The sequence below is a fragment of the Lygodium microphyllum genome, chromosome 27 (assembly GCF_053477565.2).
Source record: "Lygodium microphyllum isolate KBCC chromosome 27, Lygodium_microphyllum_v1.1.10, whole genome shotgun sequence".
Taxonomy (NCBI): Eukaryota; Viridiplantae; Streptophyta; class Polypodiopsida; order Schizaeales; family Lygodiaceae; genus Lygodium; species Lygodium microphyllum.
This window is the reverse complement of record NC_141161.1, coordinates 82,671,790-82,691,253: the sequence shown is the minus strand read 5'-3', so window position 1 is coordinate 82,691,253 and position 19,464 is coordinate 82,671,790. Positions and strand designations below refer to the sequence as shown.

The window sequence follows — 19,464 nt, the reverse complement described above, 5'->3', positions numbered from 1 at the left end:
TCAACCTAAAAGAAGCTATCAGGTGCTGAACATCTTCCAAAAACTGATTTTACTGTTAAAAAGATTGATTAAACCGAAGAGGCAAATGGGCAAGGAGAGCCTTGAATGCATGGACAGGTTTATGGCTCATTTCTAGGACCATAGGGTAATGATTTGACAGAACATGTTGTCTTTCCACCCGCATATCAATGACTGCAGGAAGAAAGGAGTCACTTTGGTAGATGTAGATTCTATCCAGTCGGGCCCAAGTATTTGGATGCTGAAAAGAGCGATAAGTATATCCGGCTTGTGATGGATACATCCAGAACCACATGTCCTATTTCAAATATGCCATTGCAAGAGCATCCCAAGCGTGTCGCTCCGGACTATCCATAACCGAATGCGGAGAGGTCGCCTGATCTGCAGAAACACAGGCATTAAAGTCACCCATAACAAAGCCTTGATGAGCCAAGGCAAGGCAGTGCAGGTCATCCCAAAGCTGACGATGATCCCTTGCATTAGAAGGAGCATACACACCTACAATCCACAGAACCTCCCCCTCATAACATATTTCCAGGATCAGAAATCGGCCGCGGGTATCTTGAGAAACCAATGCTGGTTGCAGGGAGGATTTGACAATCAACATAACTCCTGATTTATATGGAGCATGACCACTAAAAAAGACTGCATAATCCTTATACACATAAGAGGATCCAGCCAAAGAATGCTGTTTGTGCTCCAGAGCACAAAAAACATCCCAATTTCCGGCAAGCACAACTTTCCACAACCAATACTACTTGCTACCCGAAGAAATACCTTTTACATTCCACAAAGCAAGTTTCATGATCAATCAGAAAATAAGAAAAACTACTGAACCATCGCCTTCCCTTTCCCTTTTACATCAATAGCCTTCGCAGCTTGGAATCTCTCCATTTCAGTACATATAACATCTACCTCTCTGTAGACCCGCAATTGAAGCTCAGGAAGGAAACTGCAATTGTTGGGAGTGGAAAACGTCCCGAGAAGGCACAAGCCTTCCATGAGCATCAAATCGCAAGGCTGAATCAGAAGTCCTTCTATCTTCCACTGCTAGGGTACGCAAAGATTGAGGTTTCATATAAATACCCCTACCTCTGCATTGGAAGGTCTGAGTGATTGGGGGTGGCGAAGGATGGGCAGGATTCAATCAAGAATCTTGCCTAGCATTATGACGAACTAGAGTGACCCAAGGATCCTCCCGAGGAGACAAATTCCGCCCTACCACAGTCAAAGGACTCTCTCCACCCTCGTGGGGGTCATTCTTCTTGCCTTCCTCACGACCTTGTTGGGGAAGGTGCTCTGGATCAGGTATTGTTTGCTGAAACATGTACTGAGGGTGGTGGTCTTGCATTTCCATATATTGATCCATAGGGCCCTGCACTACCTCCGTATTTTTGTCGCATTCCGAAACGAAATGGCCCAATTGGCCGCATCTGAAATAGTGTCCTGCAAAAGTACCCCATTTCAACTCATACACCAACGTTTGTAAGCGTGGAACTTCAAAACGAATTTTTATCGGGGGAGGTTTGCCTGTATCCCACAGCATACATGCCCTGTTCCTATTGCGGGAAGCCAGCAGAGGTTCCACCAAAACCTCACCAAGGGTTCTCAGTACCATAGGGAGGAGTCTCCAAAGATGCGCAGGAAAATCCACCACCTCTACCCAAATTGGGCAAGCCTGTCTTAGCATGTCTTGAAATTCGGCCATGGGCCTCCAAGGGACCACATGAACTAGCTGCCCATCCATAAACAAAGGAATGCGTTGCATAACAAGAGCCTGTACTTCCATGGAATGAAACAGAACCTCAAAGAACCCCTTCGGGCCATCATAAATCTCTTCAACCAGGGGAACCTGCATACGCCCTGAAGCATCATCTGGGCATTGTTCAAAACTGACAAGCATAGACTGCAGCCAAGCACAAATTCTGGTGATCAAAGGAGTCCTTCCAGTAAAATAAAATATGGCTGCCCTCTCTTGGAAAGCAGCTATCTGTTGTAGGACCAGGTTGGTTCCCATGATTTCTACTACTTGATCCCCTTCTGGTAATGTGTTAGCTTTATCCTCATTACTGTGGACATAATCCGACGTAAGATGATTGGCAGTGGCTAGCATGAACTGTAAAGACCCATTAGGTTGTGGACATGAAACATGAACCTCAGGCTGAGGCAAATTCCGCTCGAAGGCCGGTTCTTCAATTGACATCCTGCGACGTTTGCCCGTCTCTTCACTATCCAGCAACGGCCCGGGTTCATCTACCGATGAATCACCATCCGAGTCAGCCAAGTCTTTGTCATTCCCTTGCCCGATCTACTGATCGAGAAAGGCCATATCGATACCATTAGATTCCTGCAAGTTTGCCATAGCAGAAGCAGATTGTGATCCCAAAATTCTTCCTCAGTCTCTCTCTCACTTTGTCCAAAACCCTCAGAATGTGCTGCAGGCTCTCTGCACACGTCTTGGAATTGCGAACTGACAGTTCGCTATTAAGCAATCTATCTGAAGTGGCCTTCACACTCTTTCTTTCTCTCTCTCATACACTGTCGTAGAGCAGGGCAGCATAGGGAAGAAGAGCATGCAGTGCAGGGCAACAGCTGATCGCAGGTAGGGCAGGCACGAGCAGATCCAGATGAGCCAGACGGGTCCACAGAAGTAGGGACCTGCAGTGCCTTGGGCCGACAGCGCGCCCCCCCCTCTCTCTCTTTCTCTCTCTCTCTCTCAGTCGCTCTCTTTGTCAGAGCAAGGCGACCCAGAACGGCAGGTCGCATGCTAGTAGGCTGTGGTGATGGCTAGCGGGACAAAATACCTGGACGAGACACGCTTTCTTTGACGAAGATAGATTTGCACGATGAGGAGGACCACAGCGGGATGGTCAAATCTGGTGGGCGTGGATTGGCGCGACGAGACTCTGTTCGACAGGGCGCGTAGGTCGAGGCGAAGGCAGCGGCAGCAACCCGCAGGTCAGATGGGCGGTGGTAGGGCTAGGTGCACAGGCGACAGCATCGTGCGCTCTTAGGATCTTTCGCTTTTTTTTTTCGTAAAAGTTAATTGTATTAATTACGAAAAAGTACAAGTTTACATGATTACAAGATACACGATGGCTCTACCCCATCGTGTGTAAAGAGTACACTGTCTCTCTACAATAACCAGGCGACCTAAGCGTTACAAAGTCATGGCAAAGACGCAGAGGAAATTACCATATGCCAAGGACGTAAGTCCTCCCGAGAGAGCATATCAGAGTGCCAGAGAAGATCTATCTGCCAATACAAGAGACCCTTAGGCCTAGCAATATGCCGCTGAACATTATAGGTGGAATAAAAAAGAAAAGCATTCCGAATGGTCCAGTTATGCCAACAGCTCCAATATCGAAGAAAGTGAAACACGATCTTCATATGTGGCTGTGTCGGTGTGGGGTATTTGGGCTGCACAAAAACCCAATCAAACGGGCATAGCAAGAAACCAACCACCGCTCGCCAAATGGCTGATAAGAATGACCAGATTTTCTTAGCGATGGGGCAAGAAATAAATCGGTGACGAGCAGATTCCAGACTGGTGGTGCAAAAGAAACAGTAGCCGTTGGAGATTCGACGCTTTGAAAGAGCTGAAGCAAGTGGAAGACCACCAATCATCATTCTTCAAAGAAAGACCTTATATTTGAAGGGTGTCTTGTTCAACCAGCCCTCCATCACAGTTGGCCTCCACCATGACCGGGATTTATGCAATCCCCATAGAGTATTAGCTTTAGTAACCAGCCATTGATGATCTTTAATCAGAAGATGATACACCTGGTTAGCTGAAGCCTTATCTAAATGCAGCGTGCCTGCAAAGTCCCAGTCTTGCCTGGGACGATCCGAAGCAAGGACAGGAAAGGGTTGTCTGCTCTGGAGCACCATCAAAAGCTGTTCCCATAAATGCCTGTAACCACGAGGGATCCTGAAAAGCCTCCTGGCTATACGAAAGGATATCAACACATTGCGACTAGCAAGGGTGGCATCTACGACTGAAGTTAAGCTCAAACGTGCCATGTGGTTGAATTTTGGTCGAAGCTCATGTTTACCTTCCCATGAAAGCAACCGCGAAACTGCCAACAATTCCAATTGAAAAGAATTAGTAGCCGAGCGATCCTCCGTTGGATGCCACTGAGCCTTCCGGTGGACCAGTCTCCAGGAACATACCAAATGGGCAAGCAGAGATGAAGGAGGACTGGAGAACCGAGAATCCGCACTAAGAACATGCCACCAAGAACTCCAGATTTGGGTATTTCCATGCAGAAGCCCGTGATCCTCAAGAAAATAACGGGCTACAACGATCCATGGGTGATGATCCGAGCACATGGCGCGGAAAAGAGACCAACGAAGCGCCAGCATATGAGTTCGGGCATCTAAAATAGCCCCTCCTCCCATGCGTTTGGGGGTGCACGCATGCGACCAAGAAATCCAGGAAATGCCTGCATGCAAGGAATCCTTCTTCCACAACATGAAACGAATAGACTGAGTAAGAGCATTCAGTGTAGTAGTAGTCTAGGGCAGCAATGGCAAGAAATATGTGAGTATTGGCAACATAATTGTCTGGGCTACTTTGAGGCGAACATGGAAGGGCCAGGCCTGAGACTTCCAATACATAAACTTAGCCGCCAGCTTGTGTGAAATCCACTTTAGTAGTTGCTTTGGGGGAACATCAACACCCAAAGGGTACCCAAGATGCCTGACAATGGAGCCACGGGGAACAACCATACCTTGCCAGTCCAATGTCTGCAAGTCCGACTCCGTGCAGCTGAGAATGGCTGATTTCAAAATATTGATGCGAAGACCGGAAGCCTGACCAAAGAGAGCCCAAACATCTAGTGCTTTACGAAGGCTATCCTTGTCCGCACGCAGAGTCATAAAGCTGTCATCAGCCAAGGATTGACTAATGAATTGCTGTCCAGAAGGAAGCGACAATCCAGCCAATTGAGTAGAAGCTGCCATATGAGATAACATTGAAAGAACTGGATGAGTCGCAAGGGCAAATAAGAGAGGACTTAAAGGGCACCCCTGTCTGACAGAGCGAGCAGGGACAAATGGCTCAGTAACGCCTCCATTTAGCATGACTCGCGAAGACGCTGCAGCACTGATGGTGTAAACCAGAGGAGACATCCGAGCACCAAAGCCCATAGCAGACATAAGTTCTACAATGAAAGACCAGTCCAGATAATCAAAAGCCTTTTCCAGGTCCAATTGAATCAGTACGACCTCCTGATTAGAATGCCTTGCATAATCAATCGCCAGTTGCGCATTTAATACATTGTGCAGAATGTTTCAGCCCTTAATGAAACCATATTGGAGAGGATGCACAATGGCAGGAAGATGCTTATGGAGCCGATTCGCCATAACTTTGGAAAATATTTTATACATAGAACCCATCAAAGAGATTGGGCGCCAATGTGTCAACATAGACGGCGAAGGAACTTTTGGAAGCAGTTTAATAAGTCCTTTCCATGAGGGAGGCATGATCCCCGTTTCCCACACCTGTTGAAACAAAGCCATCAATGGTTTCGCCAGTTGGGTAGCAAAAACCTCAAAGAACTCATTGGTGAGACCATCCCAACTAGGACTTTTATCCTTGGGCAAGTGTAACAAAACATCCATAACCTCCGCCTCACAAATATCTGCCTCCATAGAAGCTTGCATGTCCTGCAGAACGTGATTGCGGACCATATCATAAAAAACTAAACGAGCATGAGTATTTTGGCCTGAAGGCGGAGAAGTGGAACCAAGAAGGTCGAGGAAATAATTCCTACACATATTCACAATAGTCTGCGGATCATGGACCATTTGACCTTTTGCATCTTGGAGTCTAGTCATATTCTCTCGAGCAGGAGAAGCATGGAAAGCTCGAAAGAACTTATGAGTCTGGCAAGCACTATCTTGCAAAGTCTCCGTCAGATGTTGCAATTTGGCCTGCTGATAAGATTTCAAGTGAAACTCTTGAATAAGATCAGCCACATGCATTGCCAGGAACAGCAAAAATTCATCATGTGGAGTGTCCACCAGCAGAGAACAAACCAAAGCCAACAGATCCTCCACTGCTTGTCGACGCCGCCGACAAAGAGAGGCATGATGGATCCCATACTGCCGAGCAACGCGCTGCACATTAGAGAGCAATCGTTCAAACGAAGCAGTGCCCTGAGAGGAGAAGTCCAATAAGAATCTATCAATCACTTGCTGCATATAGCCCTGAAAGATTGTATGCTTCAAATAAGACGAGTTGAAACACAAAGGAAGTCTCTCCAGAAATTGCTTAAAAGGTGCAATGGGTTGTGTAAGCAGCTCAAGCTGCGGAGGGAAATGGTCCGACAATGCATATTGCTGCAACACTTTCATTTCGAGCATCTTAGGAAGGAAATCATCATTCTGTATGACGTATATACGGTTCAACCACGACCATGTTGTTGCATACTAGGTAGAATGGAAAGTAAACCCGGTAGAAGAAGGGTGTAGCCAAGACCAAAGATCTTGCTTAAGAATGGCAAGGGCCAACTCATGCCACCTACGACTTTGCGGCGCGTCCATTACCGAATGCTCCGATGTGGACTGCGAAGAATCAACACACATATTGAAATCCCCCATCAAAAAACCCCGTCTGCCAAGTGACAAGGAAGTCTGCAAAGTATGCCAAAGCTCCCGGCGAGATAGAGGATCATTCGGAGCATAGAGGCCAAGTAACCATAAGATCTCTCCTTGAAATAAAATTTCAATCACCATAAAGCGGCCATGTACATCATTTTTAATAAGAACAGGCTGATATTTTTCATATACAATCATGAGCACACCAGAATAATGCATGGCATGTGTCCCTGCATAGAACAAACGAAAGCCATGGCAATCCACAACTTTTCCTGCTTCACCGTGACTCTTGTGCTCAACAGCACACAAGACATCCCATTGATTCTCATGCAATACAGTCCACATGGCATGTTGCTTGTGGCGAGAACAAATTCCTCGCACATTCCACGTGGCTATTTTCATGTGTATTCAAAAGAAAATCAGGTACGAGGCACAACTTGCCTCGATTTGATCTTTTCTGCAAGAATGTCCAGGACTCCGTCATCCAAAAAATCAGCCAACACGGCAAAAGGGTTCTGACGGCCAGATTTGGAGGTAGACGGCATATCCGCTGTCTTGGAGATGGAACGGGGATAACGACGATCCCATGGAGTGATGACGTTACCTCTAGTATCAAAAGCCAGCTTAGCAGTGGACCCTTTGGACCATCTGAATACACTCTCCTGGTGGGCTGTTGACGAGAAGCAGAGGAAACCATAGCAGGAGCAGAGTGCTCTGAAGCCAACATTTCTTTCCTGCGCATATAAATACGCATGGAATCTTGTGGGGCAGTAGGCACAGTATCCACCATGCGAGCAACAAGCCTGTTGCCTTTTTTTGCGCGTATATCGACCCAGTCATTGCCACGGGAATCCAAACCCGAAACCTATTGTTTACCTTTATCCAAACCTTGAGGTGGTTGGGTGGCATTCTGCGACGGAGCATCACACACCATATCTTCCATGGGCAGTGCAACATGCTTAGCTTCTGAAGTGTGGTGCTTCTCTGGGCATTCGGCCATAAAATGCCCCAATTTTCCATAGGAAAAGCAATGTCCTGCATAGTTGCCCCATTTCAAACGGAAGTGTAAAGGATGCATGCTAGAGCAATTCAAACGTAACCAAGCAGGCCTTTTCCTAGCAGTGTCCCATAACATATACAAACGGTTGCGATTCACGGCCCTTAGGCTTGGGGGGACCAGAACAGTGTCCACAGCGGCCATGGCATCCTTTAATAGTGGCCAATAGACAGCCGGACAGTTTTCCACTTCAACCCACACAGGGCATTCACGTTGCAGTAGGCGCTGAAAATCTGCCATTGGGCGCCATGGCACAACATGGACCAAATGGCGATCAAAGAACAACGGTAGTTTGGACAGGAGAGCAGCACGGTGCACCTCAGATTTCAACAACACCTCAAAAAAGCCTCGGGGCCCAACAAAAACCTCTTCAACACATTCCCCTTGAAGCAGACGGTACAGCCACTGGCGAATACGGGAAAGGTGTGGGATCCTGCCAGTGAAGAAGAGTATCACAGCGCGTTCATAAAACACTGAAAAGGAGCGCAAGACATTTTTCGGGTCCACATTAGGATCTCTCTCTCTCTCTCTCTCTCTCTCTCTCGTGCGGCGCGCACATGCATAGTCAAGTGGTTACCCTAGTGGCAAGCGGCTTGTTTTTATTAATCCAATTGACCTGGGTTCAGTTCTCCTTTTTTGTAACACCTATAGTAAATGACCACGTGGAATGAAGGAGTTGAACTGAAGACCTTCTAGTCACCACCCTGTTCAACTTAACCAACCAAGCTACACTTGTTTTGTCTCTCTCTCTCTCTCTCTCTCTCTCATCATTGGATATCATCTTCTGTAGGTGTCCCTTTGGATAGAGCAGTGGCACTCAGCCAGTCTATGTACCCACATCCACCTAGATGAAGGCCTAGAGATCCACACCGCAAACAAATTAGAGCCATCATTGAGTGCCAGAGGAGAGATGCCGAGACGCCTCAGCTATACAAAGATACATCTCCTTAGAGGACAAACATTCCATTGATGGAGAGTTTCCTTTTTTTTAGTTGTATAGGATACTATTTCACTTTTCAGTCTTATAGGCATTTTTTCATCTTTTCTCATTCTAGATGAGAAACACACCATCATTGCATGTATTGCTTTGGTCTCATAGGCCACATTGGCCTTTTAGAGACATTAATATATTGCATGTATTGCTTTGGTCTCATAGGCCACATTGGCCTTTAAGATAGAGAGATAACGGAATATGGAACACACCTACTGGCATTGGGAAGTGCATATGGTTTGGCCATCCTTAACGGGCTGCCACAGTGGCCAAGATCTAATGGTTTCACATGTTGGAATAACAAGAAAGGGGCAAGCACAATGGACTATTTGATTGGATCACCCAACTTGCTACCTGACATAAAAAGCTTTGAAATCTCAGACAGACCAATTGGATTAGCAGCAGACCATGCTATTCTAGCTTTCACAATGCAATATGGGCATATACACGAAGCACAGCCACACATACCAAAATTACCACGCTATGATGTTGTGGAAGCGACCTCACACATATACAGCACTACTGTGCGAGATGCATTGAGGGAGCTAGACACACATGCCTCTCTGGATGAGTTTACAGGACAGTTGGCTGAGATAATACACACTTTAGCAGCCTACGCTTTCCCACACACTACACTGTCAGATAAACCTCCACGAGGTAATGCCCCACGGAATGGCTGGTATGATGATGAGTGCAGAGAGACACGAGCACGTTTTCAGCAAGAGATGGCACTTGGCATATGTACACGTAAGCATGCTCGAACACTCTTCAGACAATTGGTACGCAAAAAGAAGCAGGAATACTTGAGCAGACTAGAAACAGAAATGTATTCCATGTTCTTGGGGCAGGACAACAAGAGAGCATGGAAAAAGATGCATGAGAACCAGCCACCCCTACAGATTACTAGACCGGATGATTGGCATGGATATGCTTGCACACTCTATGATGTTCCTGGCCAAGAGCCTATGCCACTCCCCTCAACCTCAAGACCAGCAAATTGCAGATTTTTCACAGAAAAAAAAGTGAGGAATGCCATATGGAAACTGAAAAATGGAAAAGCCCAAGATCATGATGGTTTAGTGGCTGAACACTTTGCGCATGCCTGTGATATTTTGGCACCAACGCTGGCTCACATCTTTAATAGGGTAGTTTGTGAGGGATTTCCAACCTGTTGGTCAGACCATATTATTGCGCCGCTCTTTAAGAGTGGAGACCCCGCGCTACCTAGTAACTATCGAACTATCATGATTGGACACATGCTGGCCAAGATATATGTCTCTATCGTGGAACGAGCATTGAGTGAATGGGCCGAGATGCATGGCCTGAGATCAAAAGGCCAGGCTGGCTTCAGGAGGGGATATACAACTCTAGACCATATCTTTACATGGAGGGCAATCATCGAAGAAGGCAAGGCATTCAAGAAAAAGATCTACTGCTGTTTTGTGGACTTTTGCAAGGCCTTTGACACAGTGCCACGTGCTAGACTCATGAGAAGAATGCAAAACATTGATGTGCCTGTAGAGATATAGTGGAGTATCTAAGCCTTGTATGAGACAGTGACGGGCAGAGTACGAACACCTGAGGGTATCTCAGATACAGTCAATAGCACCATTGGGGTGAAACAAGGCTGTCCACTTTCACCAACACTATTTGGGTTGTACATAGATGAAATTTCAGAATATGTGGATAGGATTGGTGGAGCCGGAGCCAGCCTAGTTGGAGTGCTGATACCATTACTGCTTTATGCCGACGATATTGTACTTATATCTGACTCACCTGAGGGACTAAATAGACACTTGGATGCATTATCAGCTTTTTGCAGAGATAGAGATCTTAAGGTGAACCTTGGGAAAACTAAAGTTATGGTATTTAACACTTCAGCTGCTTGGGTGACAAGAGCTGAGCACCAGTTTACTTTTGATGGAGAGCCAATGGAGATGGTTAGGCAGTATGTCTATTTGGGGGTCACATTGAAGGGACCACAGTTCTCTTCGAGAGAGACATCAGAGGCTCGTTTGGCAAAAGCATATGCAGCCTTAGGTGCATTGGAGAGGCAATGTGCTCACATACAATTTCATGAGCCGCGCACCAAATTGTGCCTTTTTGACACCTTGGTTACACCCACACTCCTATATGGGGCAGCTATTTGGGGTCCGAGTCTCTTTCACACGAGGAGACAGCCTTTGGGAGACCAAGATGGACCAGAGAAGGAATACTATGACAGGTGGGAGCATATGGAAAGACCACTAGTCATGATGATCTCATGTATGATACGAGCGAAGAGCTCGACCCCACATGAGATTATCAGAGCTGAGTTGGGAGCATCACCCATGGTGGCTGCGGCCTTGGTCCAGGCAGTGACTTTCATACATAGACTATGGGAGCTCCCCCAAGATAGATACCCACAGCTAGCCCTGGCCTCTTCTGGACAACTAGTAGCAGATGGTGACAGACATTGTTGGTATGCTCAGATGAGTACATGGATGAGTCTACATGGGCTGGAGATTGACAAACTACCCCCCTTTGACTATAGCATGGATTGCCCTACACTTGACCTAAGCCGATTAGAGCTAAACCATGTGATTAGAGCAGACATACTGAAGTTAGATACGGAGAAGACCTGGATCCGACCCCCCTCCGCCCATGGCACGAGGATGGCACACTACCAGACCCACTTCCTTTAGGTATCTGAGGATGGTTTCATCACCCGACCCAATTACATGGACACACAGCTGCCTCATGGACTACGCACAGTTATTGGTCAAATCCGTACCTCATCCCACCACCTGAGGATTGAGACAGGCACATGGGAAGGTACAGACAGAAGAACGCATATGCCCACTATGCGACAAAGAGCCAGAGACAGAGGAACGCTACATCTGCCGATGCACTGTATATTATGATATACGAGGTAGATACCACTGCCTGTTTCGAGAGGGTTTTGGACCCCTGAGACGGATCATACAGTTTGAGGATCAGAGATGCTTGGGATTCTTCCTCTTGGAGCTCCAGAGGCGTAGAGCAACAATTCTACGGAGTAGGAGGCCGCCACAGCTCGGCTCACATAGACAGAGAGCAGTCACTGACTTTTTCACTGATACATGATAGAGTATGGCATCATCATTGGACCTCATCTTCTGTAGGTGTCCCTTTGGATAGAGCAGTGGCACTTAGCCGGTCTAGGCGCCCACGTCCACCCAGACGAAGGCCTAGACATCCACACCACAGACAAATTAAAGCCACCATTGAGCGCCACAGGAGACAGATGCCGAGACGCCTCAGCCATGCAGAGATACACCTCCTTAGAGGACAGACATATCATTGATGGAGAGTTTTCCTTTTTCTACTCTCACTTTTAGATCATTGACATGTTTCCCTTTTATAGGACACTATTTCATTTTTTCAGTCTTATAGGCATGCTTTTCATCTTTTCTCATTCCAGATGAAAAACACACCATCATTGTATGTATTGCTTTGGTCTCATAGGCCACATTGGCCTTTTAGAGATGTTAATATACTCTCTCTCTCTCTCTCTCTCCTTCAAAAGAAAAAAAAAAGGAACTACCAAGCCTCTCTCTCCCTCTCTCTCTCTCTCTCTCGTGGTGATTGATGCTGGTGTGATGAGTGAGATGTGGACTGAGGCGTGGACCTGCTCTCTGATGGTGGACTCTTGCATAGACTGAGACGTGGACTCTTTGAGGCTGGCATGACTGAGGGGTGATGCTAGCATGACTGAGACATAACTCAGGCTCTTGGTTGGATGCTGGCAGGACTGAGAGGCTGACGCCTGTAGATAGTGACATCTGTTGTAGTCGTGAGGCAGATTGTCTGAGGCAACAAAAAGTGCATTTTGCTGAAACTAGGATAGTAGTTTGCACTTCATTTGGACAGTGGTCTCATATGGGTTGTGTGAGACTGTCATGATGAATATGGGACTGTGGTGATGCAGGCAAGACTGTAACAGTGATACAGGCTGGGCAGTGATCTTAAAGTTGGTTAGGCTGGACAGTTATTACAGGGCATTCTCTTAGTGATGTGACGCTGGCACTGGAACAGTGATTGACTCTTCTGAAAGCAACACCGTTTATTGTGATAGTGACAGCAACTGCTGAGTATCTTCGGGGCTGTGGTGACCTGCTGGTCTTCACGTGCTGTGTAATACTCTGCAATAGTGCAACAGTTACTACAGTGTTTCTGATGCTTCAGAACTGACATTGCTTTGATTTGACGTGTACAAAGCTGAGTGGCTTTGCACAGTGTGCGAATACAATTAATTATGAGGATGGACGATTCAAACAAATGTAAATATCAAACCATGGGAAATGAATATTTGGGAGAAGAATCTGATCAAGAACTAACACAACCAGCCATGGAAGCAGTGTTCCACACCCATTCTAAGAACACACTGTACAAGACATATGGCCATAGGGTCCGTGACTGGACTGTCTCCTCAAGATTTGAGAGTCATGGAAAGACCCCATGCACCATGAGTGAAAGGAAGTATGAAGAAATTCATCTCATGATTGGACCATCTCCCAAGGATCTGATAGGCATGGATAGACCTCACGCACCATGAATGAAAGGACATACAAAGAAATTGATCTCATGATTTGCTTTGAACTGTGAATTATGAGACAGGAGTTGGAAAAAGAAACACGAGTGGGTCAAGGTTGAACTAGTAGCATACCAGAAGGTAGAAACGCAAGGTGTACAGATAAAGATTAAGAATGAATTTCAGGCACAAATGTTGTCCGAAATGCACGTGCTGAAAGCTGAAATGCAGAAAGTGGTTGATGCTTGCAAATCTGAAATCTTGGAATTGGGGGAAGAATTGAACACATTAAAGAAAACACAGAAGCAGATAGAAGAGACTAGCCTATGGATTGAGGTAGTAAAAAAGAATGAAGGAACATTAGTGACAAGACTAAGGTAAATGAATGGTACTTTAGAAGAAGAGGCCAGGAGAGGAGCTAAGTTACCACATGATGGGTAGTAGGATTGTCCACATAAAGAATGATAATCGGCCAGTTCCCCTCTTCATTCTTAATGTATAGAGTGGGAGCAATTGGACTATTTTTGAACCCTTTACTGGCCAAATAAGCATCAATTTTAGAGTACCATGCACGAGGAGCCTATTTGAGACCATAAAGAGCCTTATGCAATTTGCAGACCATGTGCTCTTTTCCCTTGATCATAAACCATGGAGGTCATGAAACATAAACATTCTCATATAGATCCCCATTCAAAAATGTTGTTTTTATGTCCAACTAATATACTTTTCTAGCTGTGGTTTGCAACCATAGCAATGATACATCTTGCTATATTCGTATGGGATGTTGAAGCAAAGGTTCCTTATAATCTATGCCTTGCCTCTGCGCATAGCCTTTTGCTACCAACAGTGCTTTGTAGCTATCAATAGTGCCATTGGCCTTGTTTTTGGGTTTAAAAACCCATTTTGTTCAATAGCCTTTTTATAGGTGGTAAATCCACAAGATTCCATGTGGAGTTAGTAGCAATAGAGTCAACTCTTCTTGCATGGCCTGCATCCAATGTACATCTTATTGCGTTTTGTCCAAGGAAGTAGGTTCATCATTGTCTAACAGTGAGCTCATGAATGCATGTTCATCACACAGACATCATCTATTCTCATAGAATTAGCCAAATGTGCCCCCCTTACATTATGTGTTGCATGTTTAGCAGCCCTTCTAGTGCGTTGAGGTAAGGGAGCATCCATTCTACTCTCCTAGAGAGTTCATAACAGCCATCTAGAGACTATTTTAGTTTCATTTACAGAAGCTCTTTCATGCTGTACTACACTTTCCACTGCATGAGGCAATCCAAGATCAAGTGCTTGCTGTTCGGTAGCATGTGGTGCAGCAACAGCTTGCTGTAATATGTCTATTTGACCATTTACAGCAGGCGTGGACCCCAAAGAAAGTGGTACAAGCCCCTCAAAGACATCACAAATGTCATGGATGGTTGGCATCTCATACTGATCATGTGAAAATGCAACATTTTTAACAAATATAATATCCTGATTGACAAATACTTTCTTTGTGCGTATGTTATATTGGACATTTGGATGGGTGCTTGTAGCATTGGTCACAGTGGTTACGAAATGACTTAGTACAAATGCACTAAGGATACTTCGAGGTTAGGATAGTTCTATAAATAGGATTCAAGGCCCTATTATGCACATTCATTATGTGATCACCACTCTTAGACTCTTGGCCTATTGATCGACCCATCCATACATCCGAATGATATGGGACGCTAGCCTTTGGGATGTGGTCATGACCTGGAGTGCCACTAGCTCTCAAGCTCGAGGGTGAGCCCATTTGGATCTATAGCTAGGGGGTGAGTGTGATGTCTAGTTCTTCTTATGGTGAGTTTGGCTTCTGTCATGTCTTGTGTGCAGGTTGGATCCTAGGGAGACAGTGTTAACCTGCAATTGGACGCGAGATCCGATGATATACACAAAACCACTTTTGCTCACAGAACCATGATGGTTCACACTCGACAAGTGTGCCTTTATCTCGGTAAGGGTGATGTAGGATATTGCTAGCAGGAGAGGCATGTGTGTGGGGGCACGTGTTGCAGGTGGTTGGTATGAGAGCAAGGTATGCTTTTTGTTTCGTACCCATACTTGGGTTTTGTGTTGAGTCAATGTTTGTATACAAGAATTTTTAGGGATTTCTGAGGATTGGAGTCGAGGGAGCTGCCACTCCAGGACTATGGCAGACCACCGTCGCGGACACAGAAATTTTGTGGCCTTGATGAACATCAAACTTCTGGTTGACATTGACCTTTGTTGCTCAATATTTAATTTTAATAATATTATTGATTTAAATGTCAGTGTAACATTAAATGTTATGATTACTTGAATATTTAATGTTAATATTTATTTTAACCTTAACATTAGCCTTAAATGCTACTTAAACATCATTGTTAATTCGGAATTTTAGGCAAGGAATTGGGGACATAGAAAAGGGTACATAAATTATACCTGTGACTACCGACTTGATGGTAGAGAGAGAGAGGGAAAAACATTGTTTGCATAGAAACATGAAACGGGGAACGGGAACGGGGAACGGGGACGGGGACGGAGACGGGAACGCCAAACCTAGGGAACAGGGACGTGGGAACGGGAACGGCATTTAAAAAATCAAAATTCATGAAAAAAAATTAATATTTCACTCATAATCCATATGGACTCTGGAGTGTTAAAACTTAAAACCAAGGTATATAATCCATAAGGACAAATCATTTTAAGTTTTAACTTTAAGATATCATGCATTATTCTAAAACTACTCATTAGAAATTGAATTGCAACTTACAAGGCTCAAGAGGTAAGCTATTCAATTATAAATAATAAAATCCATAATACATATGCCAAAAATCATAAATGATAAAACAATGAACAATGAACTAAACTTAAAAGTCTAAGCTAAAAGAACATGCCTATGGTACCATTGCCAAAAAACTTAAAAGATTACAAATATGAAATTGAAGTCTAATCTTTGAAAGAACATGCTCATTGCCCCAAAAAAGACTGCCAATATAAAGTCTAATCTCTAGACTAAAGCAAAATGCGGCATGCCGAAATAGCCCAAAGGGCAACTGCAAGACTGCAAGACTCAAGTACAAATATAATATTGGCATGGCACAACTGTCAACAACCCAAGTGTCAGAGTGTCATCAATGATCATAATATCATATATAATGTAAATGTGTCATGTATCATGAGACTCGTGATAAGTAAGCTAAATCAAAGATCATGATCATGATCTGAGGCTGCTCTAGCCACTCCTGAAGTGCCAGCCTCATCATCATGTGTACCATGAATTGCTGCATCTCCCTCAACATCAGCATGTGTCTCCTCTTCTTGCTGCATCTCCCACTCTGTGAATGGATCAGGCTTTGTTGTCATACTGTTACATAACATCCTCAAATTAGCACTAACGAATTCTAGATCGTTTGCCCTCTCCACACCAAGACGGTTCCTCTTCTTTGAAGCAATGTGAGCGTAGGTACTCCACAATTGCTCCAAACAAGAGGAGCTAACTGACTGACTCAAAATACGGATGGCTAGTTGCTGCAACTCAGGACCATCCGAACCATAGTCCTCCCACTACAAAGCTGCCCCAATCTTACAGCGATCCTCCTGTGCATCCCCACAACCAAAAGAACCCCGAAAGGTCCTATAACATGAAAGTTGATCTCTGATCTTTCATCTAGTGCCATGATCAGGCACTAGGCGAGACAATATAAGTCTCCATGCATCCATAACCTCACTGTCATTCTCCTGACCCTTGCCCTGGAACTCAGGATCCACAACAAATGCAGCTGCATGCATGGGTGAGCTATAGGAGTTCCACCTCGTCACAACTAAATGGTGTATTTTCTCATACGCCTCATCATTTGGTGCCAACTCCTGCAACTTTTCATTCAGCTTGTCCATAGCCTCATATACATTGCCAATGCAAGGTTGCATAGCATTCATAACCCTCAATAAATGTACAATGGGTGATACCATAGCATCTATCAGCTTTACATCATCCCAAAAAGTGGAGTTATTTGCTTTCTCCAAGCATAAGATACCTGTAGGAGTATCTGCCAATGTTAATGAGGTAAACTCATCACTAAGAAATATTGCATTCTCTTAACCTGCCTAGCATCAAGAAGTTAAAGGCAAATCTTGCATCAAAGTACATCTGCTGACTTTCCTGTCCCCGATGCATCATGTGAAGATATAAAATACATTTCCCCACGAGAATAAGCAACCATACCATGAATGGATCGCTTGCGTGTATCACTCCAACCATCAGCAAATCAAGGAAACTCCATTTTTAGCCCACATGCTCTTTCTAGTCACTGCTGCTTGCTCAACAAGGCGCTTTTCCTTGTCGAGCAAAGTGGTGTGTAAGGTCTCTGATGATGGAGGTACATACGAAGGGCCATACTCACCAATCTTCTTGCACATCAATTTAAAATACTCTGACCTGGCTGCACGAAATTGAATGTGGTCATGATAAAAAAAGCGTGCCACTGATGTATCCACCTCTTCCTTCTTCTTGGGATCCCAACTAGCATCAAGTGTGCTTTGTCTACGTGCAACATGTGGCGTTATTGATGCCATGGCCGATGCAATGCGTGTAGTAGGTGTGGAGGTAGCACTTCCTGATACTGACCCTGCTCTAGATACATTTGATGGGGATGGTGTCACAAAAGTTGCAGGGTCAACTGCAACACGTCGTGGTCTAGATGCAAGATAAGCTTGTTGACCTGCTACACAGTCACGAAGCTCCCTTTGCTTCTCCAAGGTCACATTTGGACAAAACTGCACCTCTGAATTTGGCTCATGTAGGAGATGAGCTCGGACGTAATTATGCATAAATATTAAAATTTAAAATGGAACAAGTGGCAATTGGTAGTCCATATTCTAATATTTAAGTAACTTTGAAAAATTAAAATCAATAAAAATTTGAAATACAGATGCTCGGCTCAATGGATTACCTTGTTTGCTCCACTAGTTCGCTTGTATGGGCAAAGCTTGCAAGTCCATGATCGAGATCCTCCACCACTCAAAGGGCGGTCAACATTTACTTCTTCCCACCATGACCAATCATCAGACCTTCTTCCTCGACTACCAACCCGACGAGCGGGGCGGGAAGATGAAGCCATTTATGATTTCAGGCTGAAAATTGAAGGCCTTAGGTTCAAGAGTCGAGAGAAGGAAAAATTGAAGGCTGAAAATTGATTATTGAAGGCTCGAGAGAAGGGAGAAGGCTTAAGAGCCAAGACTCACTCAAGAGTCGAGAGAGAAGGGAAAGGGAGAGAAGGGAGAAGAAGAAGAATGTTCATGGAAGAAGGAAGAAGAGAAGGTAGAAGGAAGAAGAGAAGGAAGAGAAGAAAGAGAAAGAAGAGAAAGAAGAAGAAGGAAGAGAAGGAAGAGGTTGGAGGTGGAAGGAGAAAGAAGAGAAAGAAGAAGAAGGAAGAGAGGGAAGAGAAGGAAGAGAAGAAAGAAGAAGAAGGAACAGAAAGAAGGTGGCTGGGCCCTGGGGCCTGGGGGCAGGATGCAGGCGGGTCTCGTGAGCAGAATGCAGGGCCTCAGGCGGAAGCAGGCGGGAACAGGAGAACTGGGCCAGGCGGGAGCAGGCGGGACGCAGGAGAACTGGGCGCAGGCGGAAACTGGGCGCGGGCGGAAACTGGGCGCGGGCGGCCCGTAGGTCATTTTGCCACGTGGCGTTTCCTGTCCCGTTTCAGACAGGGAACGCGGCTCCTTGCTGCGTTCCCTGTCTGAAACGGGACAGGGAACGTTCCATCATTTGGAAACGCGGTCCGCGCCGGATACATGCCGGGGACAGCGATTCCGCGTGCCGGGGGGCCGTTCCGGCCGTTTCCTGTCACTATGATTGTTTGTCATGGTAGAAAGAGAGAGTGAATTATTCCATCTTTTGGCTTTCCACATTACTTGCTATCAATGTTATTTGTAGGACCAATAATGGTCATGTTGATGAAGGAGAGGGAGAGGTTGAGACGAGAGGTGGAGTGAGGAGTCAGCGGACGCCCTAGTTGCGATGGTGGTGGCAAGCAAGACGGTTAGTCATGTGTGGACGATGGTGTAGGCGTTGTGTTGACCAACAGGGTGTTCTTATTTTTCCGTGTATGGTGGCGGGGTAGTTGATTCCCTTTGTGGAGGAAAAATGTGGAGGACGGCCCGTTCTTTTGATCGATGTGGTGAAAATTTTTTCCACTACATATTACTTCTTTTTTTGAACGGATGAAGGCAACT

The 19,464-nt window shown here is 45.4% G+C and overlaps 1 protein-coding gene across 12 annotated transcripts in view; it reads left to right on the top strand.

The window, feature by feature from the left end:
- The window catches only part of LOC148012533 (uncharacterized), a 156,147-nt gene that overhangs the window by 84,873 nt on the left and 51,810 nt on the right, over window positions 1–19,464 (top strand). The gene's annotated exons all lie outside the window — the stretch shown is intronic.